This window comes from Rhinoderma darwinii, unplaced genomic scaffold, assembly GCF_050947455.1.
Source record: "Rhinoderma darwinii isolate aRhiDar2 unplaced genomic scaffold, aRhiDar2.hap1 Scaffold_58, whole genome shotgun sequence".
NCBI classification, from domain to species: domain Eukaryota; kingdom Metazoa; phylum Chordata; class Amphibia; order Anura; family Rhinodermatidae; genus Rhinoderma; species Rhinoderma darwinii.
This window is the reverse complement of record NW_027464133.1, coordinates 518,126-533,594: the sequence shown is the minus strand read 5'-3', so window position 1 is coordinate 533,594 and position 15,469 is coordinate 518,126. Positions and strand designations below refer to the sequence as shown.

Genomic DNA, 15,469 nt, shown 5'->3' with positions numbered 1-15,469 from the left:
GTTGACCATTCACAGAAGTGACAGCTAGAGGTTTCTCCAAAGGCGTCGTTGGCAAATAGAGACGGTCTACTAAGGCCTGTTGGATGAAATTCGCAGTCGCTCCAGAATCCAGATAAGTGGAAACAGAGTGCGATTCTGTTTTTTTTTTTATTCTCATTCCGATAAGATATTAATACATATAACAAAAAACAATCCCGACCCCTCCCCCAACCTAATCCTAATACAAAAACCTTACTTATACATAACAAAGTACATTTTAAGCGTATACAAATGTATTATTAGTTTAAAAAAAACAAAAAACCTTCAACTCTCTCCCATACGTAGCTCTCCGAGCACCCTCACATCTTTACCCAATTGTCATCCTTGAGTTGAACATAACCCCTTGTTCATCTGTCATGCTCTTGATCCATGGTTCCCATAGTTGTTCAAATGTAAAGTTTCTATTTTTGCTATTATAATATCCAAACTCCATGTTTATATTCCTTAGTATTATTCTGTGCCAAGCTTACCCAGAATTGGTGAACCATAGGACAATTCCAAAACAAGTGCGAGAAATCTGCCTCTGATATCCCACATCTGATGCATTACCCGCAATATTTTCCCGTAAACCTTTTCATTTTCTTTGGCGTTAAATACAAACAGTGTATATTAAAATATTATGTCATTCTATGGGATCTATTCAATTAAAATTTACCAGTGCATCTGCTTATTTTTCTCCATTCATTGTCATCTATTATCCCAAAAGGATATTCCCACTCCCCCCTTCCTCTTTGATTCCCCTCCCCTCTAGACTCGCATTTTAATTTCTTATAAATCCGTGATAGTAAACCTTTTCCCCTCCCAAATTGATATAAGTTCCATAATGAGTCAGAAGACTCCAAATGGAATAAAGTTTTATCCCGAGTCACACTCACCGCGTGATGTAATTGAAAATATTTACATCTCATATGTGAAGGAATATTCTATTCTGTACTCAGTGTATCCCAATCTTTCAGATTGTCATTAGAAAAAAAAATGTCTAACCAACCTGAGTCCATATTTGGACCATCCACTCCAATCAGTTATTTTATTAACCTCTAATATATTAAAGTTGACAATTAATGTTGTGAAACTCAATGCTCCATTTAAATGAACATTTTTCTTAATTGAACCCCAATTTCATGCATCATATATATTGTTGGACACTCCTTACAATTTCTCAATTGCCCGGACTCCATTACCTGAAGTATATTCTGAAGATGGCCCCTACTAGACTTACTAATATTTTGTATAAACGGAGATTGTTTCCCACTCAAAATATTTCTCCACTGTCCTGACAAAAAATATATTCTCAAGTCAGGTACTGCCAGTCCACCCTCTTCTCCTCTATCCATCAAGTATTTAAACTGGGTTTCCTTCCTCTCCAAATTAGCTCCCTCATTAACCACTTCCCTCTTTAGCCACTTTTGACCTTCCTGACAGAGCCTCATTTTTCAAATCTGACATGTTTCCCTTTATGTGGTAATAACTTCGGAATGCTTTCACCTATCCAAGCAATTCTGAGATTATTTTCTCGTGACACATTGGACTTTACGTTACTGGCAAAATTTGCTCGATATATTCAGTATTTAATTGTGAAAAATACCAAAATTTGGCAAAAAATTGCAAAAATGAGCATTTTTCTCAATTTAAATGTATCTGCTTGTAAGACAGGCAGTTATAACACACAAAATTGTTCCTAATTAACATCCCCCATATGTCTACTTTAGATTGGCATCGTTTTTTGAACAACGTTTTATTTTTCTAGGACGTTACAAGGCTTTGAACTTTAGCAGCAATTTCTCAGAATTTTCAGGAAAATTTCAAAAGGCTATTTTTGCAGGGGCCAGTTAAAGAGGCTCTGTCACTAGATTATCAAATCCCTATCTCCTATTGCATGTGATGGGCGCTGCAATGTAGATAACAGTAACCTTTTTTTTTTTTCTTTTTTAAAACGATCATTTTTGCCCAAGTTATGAGCAATTTTATATTTATGCAAATTAGCTTTTCAATGGACAACTGGGTGTGTTTTCTCGTATTTCCAACTGGGCGTGTATTGTGTTTTTACCAACTGGGCGTGTATTGTGTTTTTACCAACTGGGCGTTGTGAATAGAAGTGTATGACGCTGACAAATCAGCATCATACACTTCTCATCGTTCCCACCCAGCTTCTTTCACTGCAGAAATACAGCGTGACGTTACCCACAGGTCCTTCAACCTTGTCGTCGGACAAAGAAGATACATCAGCTCCAGGCGTCCAAAAGGTTAATATGCTCATCTCTAAGGAGTTTGCTATGCTTACCTGCACATGGTGATGCTGCTGCAATTTCAACTGTACTCTGACGCCTGGAACGGATGTGTCTTCTCTCTTCCGACGCCAAGGTTGAAGGACCTGTGGGTGATGTCACGCTGTGTCTGCAGTGAAAGAAGCTGGCTGGGAATGATGACGTCACCCACAGGTCCTTCAACCTTGGCGTCGGAAGAGAGAAGACACATCAGCACCAGGCGTCAGGGAGTACAGTGCAGGGTATGTGCAGGTAAGCATTGCAAACTCCCTAGAGACGAGCATATTAACCTTTTGGACGCCTGGAGCCGATGTATCTTCTTTGTCCGACAACAAGGTTGAAGGACCTGTGGGTAACGTCACGCTGTATTTCTGCAGTGAAAAAAGCTGGGTGGGAACGATGAGAAGTGTATGATGCTGATTTGTCAGCGTCATACAATTCTATTCACAACGCCCAGTTGGAAATACGAGAAAACTCGCCCAGTTGTCCATTGAAATGCTCATTTGCATAAATATAAAATTGCTCATAACTTGGGCAAAAATGATCGTTTAAAAAAAAAAAAAAACAACGTTACTGTTTTCTACATTGCAGCGCTGATCACATGCAATAGGAGATAGGGATTTGATAATCTGGTGACAAATCCTCTTTAAGTTGTGAAGTGGCTTTGAGGGCCTTATATATTAGAAACCCCCAAAAAGAGACCCCATTTTAAAAACCTCACCCCTCAAAGTATTCAAAACAGCATTTAGAAAATGTCTTACCCTTTAGACATTTCACAGGAATTAAAGCAAAGTAGAGGTGACATTTACAAATTTCATATTTTTTTGCAGAAATACATTTTTAATACAATTTTTTTTATAACACAGAAGGTTTTATCAGAGAAATGCAACTCAATATTTATTGCCCAGGTTCTGCAGTTTTTGGAAATATCCCACATGTGGCTGTGGCGTGCTACTGGAATGAAGCACTGGCCTCAGAAGCAAAGGACCACGTAGAGGATTTTGTGGCCTTATTTTTATTAGAATATATTTTAGGCACCATGTCAGGTTTGAAGGGCTCTTGCGGTGCCAAAACAGTGAAAATCCCCCAAAAGTGATCCCATTTGGGAAACTACACACCTCAAGGAAATTATCTAGGGGTATAGTGAGCATTTTGACAGCACAGGTTTTTTACAGAAATTATTGGAAGTAGGCCGTGAAAATTAAAATCTAAATATTTTCAAAGAAAATGTAGGTTTCCACAAGGACTAAAGGAGAAAAAGCACTGCAAAATGTGTAAAGCAATTTCTCCCGAGTAAAACAATACCCCACATGTGGTAATAATTGGCTGTATTGAGACACGGCAGGGCTTAGAAGGGATGGAGCGCCATTTGGCTTTTGGAGCTCAAATTTAGCAGGAATAGTTTGCAGAGGCCATGTCACATTTACAAAGCCCCTGAGGGGACAAAACAGTGGAAACCCCCCACAAGTGACCCCATTTTGGAAACTACACCCATTGAGGAAATTATCTAGGGGTATAGTGAGCATTTTGACCCCACAGTTTTTTTTGCATAAATTATTGGAAGTAGGCCCTGAAAATGTAGGTTTCCACAAGGACTGAAGGAGAAGAAGCACCAGAAAATTTGTAAGGCAATTTCTCCCGAGTAAAAAAATACCCCACATGTGGTAATAACCGGCTGTTTGGACACACGGCAGGGCTTAGAAGGGAAAGAGCGCTATTTGGCTTTTGGAGATCACATTTAGCAGGAATGGTTTGCAGAGGCCATGTCACATTTACAAAGCCCCTGAGGGGCAAAACAATGAAAACACCCAAATAGTGACTCCATTTAGGAAACTACACCCCTTGAGGAATTCATCTAGGGGTGTAGTGAGCATTTTGACCCCACAGATGTTTCATAGAATTTATTAGAATTGGGCAGTGAAAATAAAAACAATCCTTTCTCTTCAATAAGACGTAGCTTTAGCGCAAAATTTTTCATTTTCCCAACAAATAAAGGAAAAAAAGAACACAACATTTGTAAAGAAATTTCTCCCGAGTATGGCAATACCCCATATGTGGTCATAAACTGCTGTTTGGGCACACGGCAGGGCTCAGAAGGGAAGGAGCGCCATTTGGAGTGCAAATGTTGCTGGATTGGTTTCTGGGTGCCTGTGGGCCCAAAACAGTGGAAACCCCCCGGAAGTGACTCAATTTTGGAAACTACACCCCTCAATGCATTTACCTAGGGGTGTAGTAAGCATTTTAACCCTGCAGGTGTTTTGTAGAATTTAGTGTGCACTCGATGTTGCAGAGTGAAAATGGGAGTTTTCCCATAGATATGCCAATATGTGGTGCCCAGCTTGTGCCACCATAACAAGACAGCTCTCTAATTATTATGCAGTGTTTCCCGGTTTTAGAAACACCCTACATGGGGCCCTAATCTTTTGCCCTGACATTCGACCAGGCTCAGGAGTGAAAGCGTACCATGTAAAATTGAGGCCTAATTTGTCGATTTACAAAGTATTGGTTCACAATTGCAGAGGCTCAGATGTGGAATAATAAAAAGAAACCCCTGAGAAATGACCCCATTTGGAAACTACACCCCTCAAGGCATTTATTAAGGGGTGTAGTGAGCATTTTCACACCACAGGTCTTTTCCATAAATGATTGCACTGCGGATGGTGCAAATTAAAAATTTATATTTTTCCCTAGATATGCCATTTCAGTGACAAATATGTCATTCCCAGCTTATGCCACTGGAGACACACACCCCAAAAATTGTTAAAAGGGTTCTCCCGGGTATGAAGATGCCATATATGTGGAATTAAACTGCTGTTTGGGCACATTGTAGGGTTCAGAGTGCAGGGAGCGCCATTTGGCTTTTTGAGAGCGGATTTTGCTTGGTAGTAGATTTGTTTGATTATTGCTGGTGTTTCCATTTATAATGTGGGAGTACATGTAAGCTGGGCAGAGTACATCAGGGACATAGTCAGGTGGCATAATAATGGGGTAAAAAAGCAATAAAATGATCCATAGATGTGTGTTACGCTGTGAAGCAATCCTTTCTGCACAGGCCGGTGTCGCACTGATATATGGCGTCCTTTCTTATCCCCCTTTTGGTCCACACTCCGCACCTTTGCAGTTTGGGGAATTTTGCTGGGAAAGTGTTGTCCTGGTATAATACGGGCACACTCGCTTCCAGCAGATATGTTTGGGCCCTGCCCTTCCTGGTTCCCTAATTTTAGGTCCTTGGTAAATCGCCTCTTGAAACAGAAGAAATGTTCCCCTCGGGCCAGCACAACTGCATATTTTTTCTTTCCTGACTCATTGGAGCCATAACTAATTTTATTTTTTCATAGACGTAGTGGTATGAGGGCTGTTTTTTTGCTGGACGAGCTGTAGTTATTATTGGTACCATTTTGAGGTACATGTGACATTTTGATCACCTTTTATCCTAGTTTTTTGGAGGCCAGGTAAACAAAAAAATACAATTCTGGCATCGTTTTTTTTTTAGTTTTTTTTATACAGCATTCACCAAGCATTATAAATTACATGTTACCTTTATTCTGCGGGTCCGTACGATTCCGGCGATACCTAATTTCTAGCACTTTTTTATGTTTTACAACTTTTTGCACAATAAAATTACTTTTGTAAAAATAATGTATTTTTTCTGTCGCCAAGTTGTGAGAACCATAACTTTTTTACTTTTTTGTCGACGGAGCTGTATGAGGGCTTGTTTTTTGCGAGACGAGCTATAGTTTTTATAGGTACCATTTTTGGATACGTGCGACTGTTTGATCACTTTTTATTCCAATATATGTAGGTCAAAGTGACCAAAAAACAGAAACTCTGGTAAAGTTTTTTACGTTTTTTTTTTACGTTGTTCACCGCGTGCAATAAATAATATAATATTTTGATACCTGATGTCGTTACAGTCCCGGCGATACCAAATACGTATGGTTTATTATTATTTTTCAATAATAAAGGACTTGATAAGTGAAAAAGGGCGATTGTGTTTTATTTTATTACTTGAAACTTTTATTGTTTTCATACTTTTATTTTTTTCACTTTTTTTTTACACTTTTTTATACTTTTTTTTACACTTTTTCTCAAGTCCCACTAGGGGACTTGACGGTCCAACTGTCAGCTTTAGTTTTTTTCTAATACATTGCAATGTATTAGATCTGTCAGTTATTCACTGACAGCAAGCCGATTAGGCTTCGCCTCCCAGCGGGGCCTAATCAGCTTCCGTAATGGCAGAGCAGGAGGCCATTGTGTCTCCTGTTGCCATAGCAGCAGTCGCAAGTCCTGATTGCCTGTCAGGGCTGGCGATCTGCTAGCAACCGCTAAGATGCAGAAATCGCTTTCGATTGCTGCATCAAAGGGGTTAATGGCAGGGATCGGAGCTAGCTCCGGTTCCTGCCATTTCATGTGGATGTCAGCTGTAATATACAGCTGACCTCCACCGCTGATGACGCCGGATCAGCTCCTGAGTCGGCGCCATCTTGCCGGCGGCTACGGAAGCCGATCAGGCTCCGCCCCTGGGCGGATCTTGACCGGCTTCCATGCTAGGCAGACTGGGAGGCCAGTATTAGGCCTCCGGTTGCTATTGCAGCCACCGGAACCCCGGCAATTTCATTGCTGTGGTTCCGATGAGCTGCAAACAGCTTAAATGTAGCGATCAGGTTTGAACGCTGCATTGAAGGGGTTAATGGTGGGGATCGAAGCTAATTTTGGTCCCCGCCATTACAGCCGGATGTCAGATACAGCTGAGATCCGGCGATGATGGCACCGACTCAGCTTCTGAGCCGGTGCCAAACATTTGGCGTAAGTATATGACATTTTGCGGCAAGCACTGGCTTTCCATGTCGTATATTTACGACAAATGTCGGGAAGAGGTTAAGCTTTCTTTGCATTTAAACGTCTTTTCTCCTATCCATATGGGACTGTTAATCAGTAGATACAACAACTGGGGTAATACTATCATTTTAATTACGGCTATTCGATCTGCCATAGAAAGGGGTAACCTATTCCATATCTTAATTTTTGGGTGAGAATTTTGTAGCGGTTGTCTATCCACGTAGGGTAGTCTCTTCAATCAACCCATCGGGTTGACCACCAGATCATGGGCGCAGGGGATTTAACAGGAGAGTAATGGCTGTTTTTTCATTTCAAAACATTCCATGCAACTAGTTTCATTTCTCGGACAATCCTTTTAAGGAAATATTTATCGGGGCACAATGCACCATTTCTGGGCGCGGTATCCAATGTTTATCTGGACAGTCGCCTGGTTATTTTTCTGGACTTTGTATGGACTATTTACCTGGATGCTGGGTAATAATTATGTGAGTTAGAAACAGGAGGACCTGCAATCTCATCAACATTGTCCTTTTCTCATAAAATGTTCTTCTTGAGACATCTGATGGATTACTCTGAAAATATGGCGTACGTGCCAATCAAGGTCCAAAGGTTGACATACTCAATGGCCTCCAGGATCTGAATTTTACCTTTTTCTTTCACTAACCCATTTCTCTAGGAGTCATATATAAAGGTTGGGTCTATGGAGCCCAGATGAGCTACATTAGCAACTTTGAAAGAGCAGCCTCAGAGACATTCAGCTCCAGGATGGTCTGTGCCAGATAAGTAGTAGTTCAGAACGCACTGGACGATGTAGGTGCACGAATAGGGTCCCAACCCAATCGTAGTCAAAATAAGTATTTGGCACACAAAGCTGAAGTTTAAAGAAGAAATCTTGATTTTTGTTCAAGTGGTTGTAGATGCCAGAGGCTTAGTGTGACGCTTCGGTCATTACATGACCGTCATCAGGCTCTGTGCCGTTCTGGTTGCTGGTACATCCAGTAGTTGGCGCTTCGTTCGGAATGGCGGCTGACCATATAGGACATATCCACGAGGCAGCACATCATGTCTGGTCAATTCCCCTACTACTCTGTACACTAACATCTTCAAAAGAGAAGAAGAGGAAGGTGCAGATGTGACGTTCAGGTTAGGTATTTGCAGTATTGAAGTTGTATTGTGCTCCCCTTGGAGCACTGTGCAAAGGCAAAACTCCTTTATTGGAATGATGTGTAGATGGTTGGTGCGCAGGCTTACTTTTTTGTGTGCTCACTTGGCTAGGTCGGCATTAATGAGTGAAATGTATACAGTACCTTAGGAAAATACAGTGTGAGAAAAAGATGATAACAGGAGCGCTCCCTAGGGTAATACCTTGAAAAAAAATGTAAACTAGTCTTCTCACCTTGTGAACCTCTTGGTTGATAAGAACATCGACTGGATGCAGTTGTCTCTCTTTTTGTAGATTCTTGTTCTTCTGACACGGAGTACAGTATGTCTCAGGCTGGGGGATTTCTTTGCTGGACTTTGTTGTATGGTGGTCTACGTTCGTTCTGATTATGACCTGTTTTTGTAGCAGGAAGATGTCTTTCTTGTTTAGATGTTACTCCACGGGTTACCCAGCCTACTCATTCTTCAATGAATCAGTGACCATGTCCACAATTGATTACACAGGTATAATATAGATTTCATGATAGTTCTTTGGAATTAAAACAAATTCTTTTTATGTATTTGTCTATCCATTTTTATTAGAAATACAATAAATACATTGAGGTATGTTTTTATTGACATGTGTTGCTATCAGCCAGACAGGAAAAAAATATGGATGGCCTTGGGAATCTGTAGGGGCAGCTGTTCTACAGGAAAGGGAGTGCAGAGACCCTACCAAACAGGACGAGGGGAGGAAGTCCATTGCCGGGCATCTGAAGAGACTTGCCATTAAACACCCAAAACCATTGTACTTCACCGCAGCCCTGCGAATCATGGACAAGGCTTCATTTTCAAAGACTTCTGGACAGTTGTCTTTTAATTGGATGGATCTTAAAAACCCCTTCTGGACAGTGGGGGATGGGAAGGAGGAGGTGTGGACGGATGACATTACGGCATTCTTAGATGGACATTAGTGGTTCATATCTGCTGCCTCTTTAGCTTTCAGACCTTGATCTGGCACATCCCTTTCCATGGCTGACGTTCTCGACACCAGGGCTTCCTCCTGCTGATGTTGTACGGTACATTCCCTTCTGAAACAAGAATAAATAAAATGTCCTAGTGAAGAGTTGCTCTCTTGAAGATATTCCCCGTGACCCACACCAAGACCCTTTGTCTGCCAGGTAGGTAGATAGTGCGTTCTATGTTCAACTAAGATACAAAATTCACAAGTAAATCTGCTCAACCAAGACGCGGTTAACACAAAGGTTTCAAAACGGGGACAGATAGGGCGCCAAGCGATGGTAGAATTTTATTTAAATACGCGTTTATGGCACGACTTGTCCCTTTATCTGATCTTAACCTGACGAAGGGACCAGTCAAGTTTAGTCCCGGACCAGTCCGGTCCAGAAACACAGTCAAAATAAAATGGGTTTTACTTTACCGTCCACGTGTGAAGTATTTGTGTTACCCGCCGCTTACCAATTTTTAAACGGGAACTCCAAGAAAAATTTGTCATGCAATCAAAGGCGCAGTGCCCACCCAAACTACATCGCAAGATTTTATTAAAAAACTTGGCTTTTATCTATTGGATTACTACAATATGTAAAGGCAAATATCACTAACAGCTCCTGGCTCAGCCAGCAGAGGTGGGGTCCGGAGCCGAATGGGACCCAGAGCTGCTGAAGGAGCGGGAAGCACATAAAGGGGATTTGTCCGGGGTCTGAATACATTTTAGGGTTTGGTATTAAAGGGGTTTTCCAGGCATTATAAAAATTGTAATTCAAACTGAAAATTGCACCATTTAGCAAATACCCACCTTCTAATTGTCTGCGCCTCCAGTGCCGGCAGTTCACAATCCCCTGCCGGCCTGTTTACATAGGCTGGACCAGTGATGTCCCGTATCGGCACATGATCGCACTAGTCAATCACTGGCCACAGTGGTCACGTGCCATACTTACTTAGATCAATTCTGCAGGCAATACCCTCCCTCTATACTGTCCTTACTGCAAGGTTTTTATAGTGAGGACAGAATACAGGGAATATCTGGTACACAAAGCGTATTCTCACTAACCCTGCCCCATGACAAGCCATGCCCAATGAACCACGTTCTGTCAAAGGTACGCCCTGTCAAGTCCTGTCTCAATCCATCTGAAACCAAAGTGTCCCTAGAAAGAAATTCCAAATATTGTCAACTATGCTATATTAGGGTATAGTATGAAGAATCAGTGCAGTAGGGTCTATATACTACTATATACACAAAGCTGCCATGTGCCGAACATTGCAAAACACCCTTTTCATAAAAGAGCGTTAATTCCAGTCCTGCAGTCACCCTGATGACCTTATACTGTGCCAGTACTTGAGGTAGGTGTGCCCCTTTATATATTACTTGCAGCCAGAATTGGCACCGGGATTATCAGCTCATTGACGAATTCTTGAGGTCACATTTGTGTCTTGATGTCACCAGTCTGAACCAATCCTACGCCACTTGCTCTTTATATAATTTTCAGGAAAAAAAAATACCCCTAGCAATAAATACTGCATGTAAATAATATTCTCATTACAGTACAACAACAAATAAATGGAAAAAGCGCCATATCCCTATTAGGTCCCGCGGACATCATAGAGGTGGTCCTTGACTTCCAGTCCTGCAGTCACCATGAAGACTTTGTGCTGTCAGTGCAGGCAGAATAAAGCTGACATGGTGACAATGTAATGTTTTATATGTACTACTACTCCCTGTACTGACTGATAGTAGAGAGAATGGACTAAGCTGAAGGATTCCCGACTCTTATCAATTCTTTAAATAGGGAATATGCCCTGAATACTAACCCCAAATTTATATTACATTTATAGTAGGGCAGATTTACTATTCAAATTGAGCCAGAATTATGGCGTACATGTTGTGCGCCATATTTATTAATTGTTTTAGACACATTTTGTGGCGTGTTTGACAAGGGGCGTGGCCTAGAATAAAGGGGCGTGTCTTAAACTAAGCCAACCAAGAGGTGGTATAAGGAAGAGAAAAGTGTCTAACATGTCTAGTAAAACCTATCATACATCGTGCACCACTGTGATAAATTTGGCGCAATTTCTGACTTCCTTGTATCAGTTTACACTGTGTAAAACTCAGATAGTTTTAGGCCCCATGCACACGAAAGTATTTTTGCGGCCGCAATTCACCCGCAAATCTGCAGGTGAATTGCGGCCCCATTCATTTCAATGGGCCCATGCACACGACCTTGGTTTCCACGGTCCATGCATTGCCCAGGAACCTGGACCGCAAAAACAACGGACATGTCTTATTACGGTCGTGTTTTGCGGTACAGGCTCATAGAAAATAATGCACGTGGTCATATGCACGGCCTGCGATTTGAGGGCGGCTGTGGGTGACACTCCGCGGACGTACGAGCCGCAAGTCACGGTCAATGTACCTCACTATGGTCGTGTGCATGAGGCCTTAGTAAATCTGCCCCATGGTAATACCAGTGACAGCCCGCTCTTTCCCGGTGGGGTACAGTCCTCCGCACATCTTCATCCCCGTCTCATCTTGTATGTGCCGGTTACTTTTCTCCTTATACCTGAGAAGTAACAAAAATAACATCAGAAACTAAAAAAACACAATTCAAAGTATTTCTCCCCATTTCTAAAAATAACATTTCCTGCAGGTGAATAATGAAAAATATAAAGATATAAATATATTCAGGCCTATGTGTCTGTCCAGGGGGTCAGTGAGGGTCCTGCCTGTTATATGTGGGGAGGTCTTGCTGCACAATAACGGAGGGGAAAATGTCTGTACATCAATATATATTTGTCTCTAGGAGCCCCTACAAAGTCTCAGTGAGGGCCCTGTCTGTTATACGTGGGGAGCTTGTATACAGCGTTAGTAACACGCATGTCACTCCACTATAGATATTTTGGGTGCGGGTTCTTCGACCTCACTGTCCATAGTTTAATTAAACACCTTAAAGGGAATGTGTTGCCAGAAAAACATGTTTTTTTTTAAAAAATTAAACATTTAGTGTGTGGGTGATTAAACATTGTTCAAATTTTTTTTATTTTTTTCACGAGTCAGGAAATAGTCAGGAAATATTATAAATTAATTCTAATTTATAATACTACCCATTTTTGGTCACTAGATGGAGCTATTCCCAAAATTGCAGCATTGCAACAATGGGTTAAAAGCCCTCGCTCTAGTGAGCTCTCAGCATCCCCCCCTCCTTTATCCTGGCTAGTGCCGGGATAAACGAGGGGTTTGAACGGTGTAACCTCCTACGCTGTGTGTCGCCATTTTTTGAGCTAACACACAGTGTAGTAGGTTTACATACAGTAGTAAACACACACAAACACGAACATACATTGAAATCTCTTACCTGCTCCTGCCGCCGCGGCTCCCTCCGGCCCGTCCGCTCCGTTTGCTGCCGCTGGTCCAAGTGCACAAATCCGGAAGCCGCGACCGGAAGTAGTAATATTACTGTCCGGCCGCGACTTCCGGTCCACAGGAAAATGGCGCCGGACGGCGCCAATTTCGAATTGGACTGTGTGGGAGCGGCGCATGCGCAGTTCCCACACAGACGCCGTACACTGAAGTCAATGGGACGGGAGCCGTTCGCAGTCCCTATGGGACTGTGGCTGCCGTATTCCATGTCTGTATGTGTCGTTAATCGACACAGACAGAAATGGAACAAAAAATGGCAGCCCCCATAGGGAAGAAAAAGTGTAAAAATAAGAAAAAGTAAAACACAAACACACAAATGAATATAAACGTTTTTAATAAAGCACTAACATCTTTAACATATAAAAAAATAATTTGTGATGACACTGTTCCTTTAAGGAAATGGATTATCACCAAGAAGTTTTATTTAAAGGGGTACTCCCATCTTACTATTTCTCTGGGACTCACACCTATGTAGAAAACGGAGGTCTCTCCCTGACCCTGTCCTGCTTTGTTCCCAGATCCCTGTCCCGTCTAATGGCTGCTGATTCCAGGTGGAGAATGACTTGGGAAAGGCCTCGCACGTCCCTCTCTCTATTCTGTTCTATGGAAGTTTCGGAAACAGCTGAGCGCTGTTGAACTATTTGTGTAACTCCCATAGTACAGAAAGGAGAGTGCTGCGTGCATGTGCATAGGTGGATATCACATAAACGTCTGAGGCCTCATTTACACGAACGTGATATACGTCCGTGAGACTCGCGTGCTTTTCACGCGGGTCGCACGGACCTATACAAGTCTATGGGGGCATGCAGACGGTCCGTGAGTTTTGCTCAGCGTGAGTGCGCTGAAAAAAACTCACGACATGTTCTATAATTCTGCGTTTTTCGCGCATCACGCACCCATTGAAGTCAATGGGTGCGTGAAAACCACGAAGGTCGCACGGAAGCACTTCCGTGCGAACTGCGTGATTCGTGCAAGAGCTGTCAAACTGAATGTAAACAGAAAAGCACCACGTGCTTTTCTGTTTACAAACATCCGAACGGAGTGTCTTAGACATGAGCGAACCGAACTTTACCGGGTTCGGCCGAACTCGTTTTGACCGAACCCGGCAGGAGACAGTCACTGTGCAGGGTGCTGAAAGAGTTAAACTGGTTCAGCACCCTGGACAGTGACTTCCGATTCCAATATACGTGAACGTGTAAAAAAAAAAAAGTTCTGACTTACCGATAACTCCCGGCTTCTTCCTCCAGTCTGACCTCCCGGGATGACAATTCAGTCCAAGTGACAGCTGCAGCCAATCACAGGCCAAGCACAGGCTGCAGCGGTCACATGGACTGCCGCGTCATCCAGGGAGGTGGGGCCAGATGTCAAGAGAGGCGCGTCACCAAGGACGTGTCACCAAGGCAACGGCCGGGAAGTTCTCGGTAAGTACGAACCTCTTTTTTTTAAACAGGTTACTCGATATGGTGATCGGAATGCACTGTCGAGGGTGCTGAAAGAGTTACTGCCGATCAGTTAACTCTTTCAGCACCATGGACAGTGACTGACGTCGACTAGCCTCATCTCTATGATGGCGGCTGCGCGAAAATCACGCAGCCGCGCATCATACACGGATGACACACGGAGCTGTCAAGTGCCTTTTGCGCACGCAAAACGCTGCGTTTTTTGCGCGCGCAAAACACACACGCTCGTGTAAATGAGGCCTGAGATGGAGAAAACCCTCTAAAGAGATTATTTCATTAAAGGGTTTGTACATAATTAGAAAAATAGAGCTGACGTCTTCCAAAAACAGTGCCACACCTGTCCACAGGTGATGTGCGGTGTGTGGACAGCTTAGCCCTATACATTTCAATACAGAAAAGCTGCAATACCACACACAGCCTCTGGACAGAGGTGGCGCAGAGCTTCCATTTGGGTCATAGAGAGGGTCTTCAGTGTGATACCCCCCTCTATGATATCTAAATACCCTTATAGGGCATTTCAGGTGTAACCAGAAGTTAAGGTGATACAAAAAATATTCCATACATGAGATTTCCTTAATGGAGATATTGTAACAATAATTACTGAAAATATGTAATTGACTTTTTCCTCCATTGTAGGAATAGAACCCGAGAAGCGACGTTTTGGACTACGGAACAGTCGATCCTCCGGATGAAATGCTGTGTGGTTGGAGCGCAGTCCCAGGAGCGCTGGTGTTCTGCTGATCCATGTTCTTCTTATCTGGAGCTTGTATACAGAACACGCGATCCTTCTGGTCCGACCTACTAACATATATAAGCACAGCCTAAACACACACGTAATGATATATAATAACATAACATTAACATAACATTACTATGTATCAGCCCTGATACGTCAGTCTCATCATATTTCTGGGGTCCCCGCACACAGGATATACGTTACCTCCTGTGATGATGTCACTTCCCTGTATTTCCTGTATGACATCGCTGCTCTTCCTCTTCCCGTTTCCCTTTCTGATGTATTTCCTCTTCCTGTGTGATAAGACGTGTGCTGTTGCCTCCTGCTGTGTATAACACGAGATGCAACATGTCTTATAAAACATGTCAATAATAATCGCAGAAAGCGAAAAACATTTTGTTCATTTCCATTCACATCAATGGTTATTTGTTTGCAGCCGTTTTTCTGAGCCATACTTGTCTGTTTTTAGAATCAACTACAGGGAGATTTTGAGATGTGGTTTGCGAATTTCTTTCCTATGTAAACCCCACCGATAGGGACAGCTAAGAAGCCGCCT

At 42.5% G+C, this 15,469-nt stretch overlaps 1 long non-coding RNA gene across 1 annotated transcript; it reads right to left on the bottom strand.

Moving 5' to 3' along the window:
* Window positions 1-8,871: 8,871 nt before the first annotated feature.
* Window positions 8,872-14,896, bottom strand: LOC142724407 (uncharacterized). Its single transcript, XR_012876203.1, has 3 exons — window positions 14,779-14,896; window positions 11,766-11,860; window positions 8,872-9,373 (listed from the first exon to the last, which is right to left on the bottom strand). It is a non-coding gene; the product is annotated as an uncharacterized LOC142724407 (long non-coding RNA).
* Window positions 14,897-15,469: the final 573 nt, after the last annotated feature.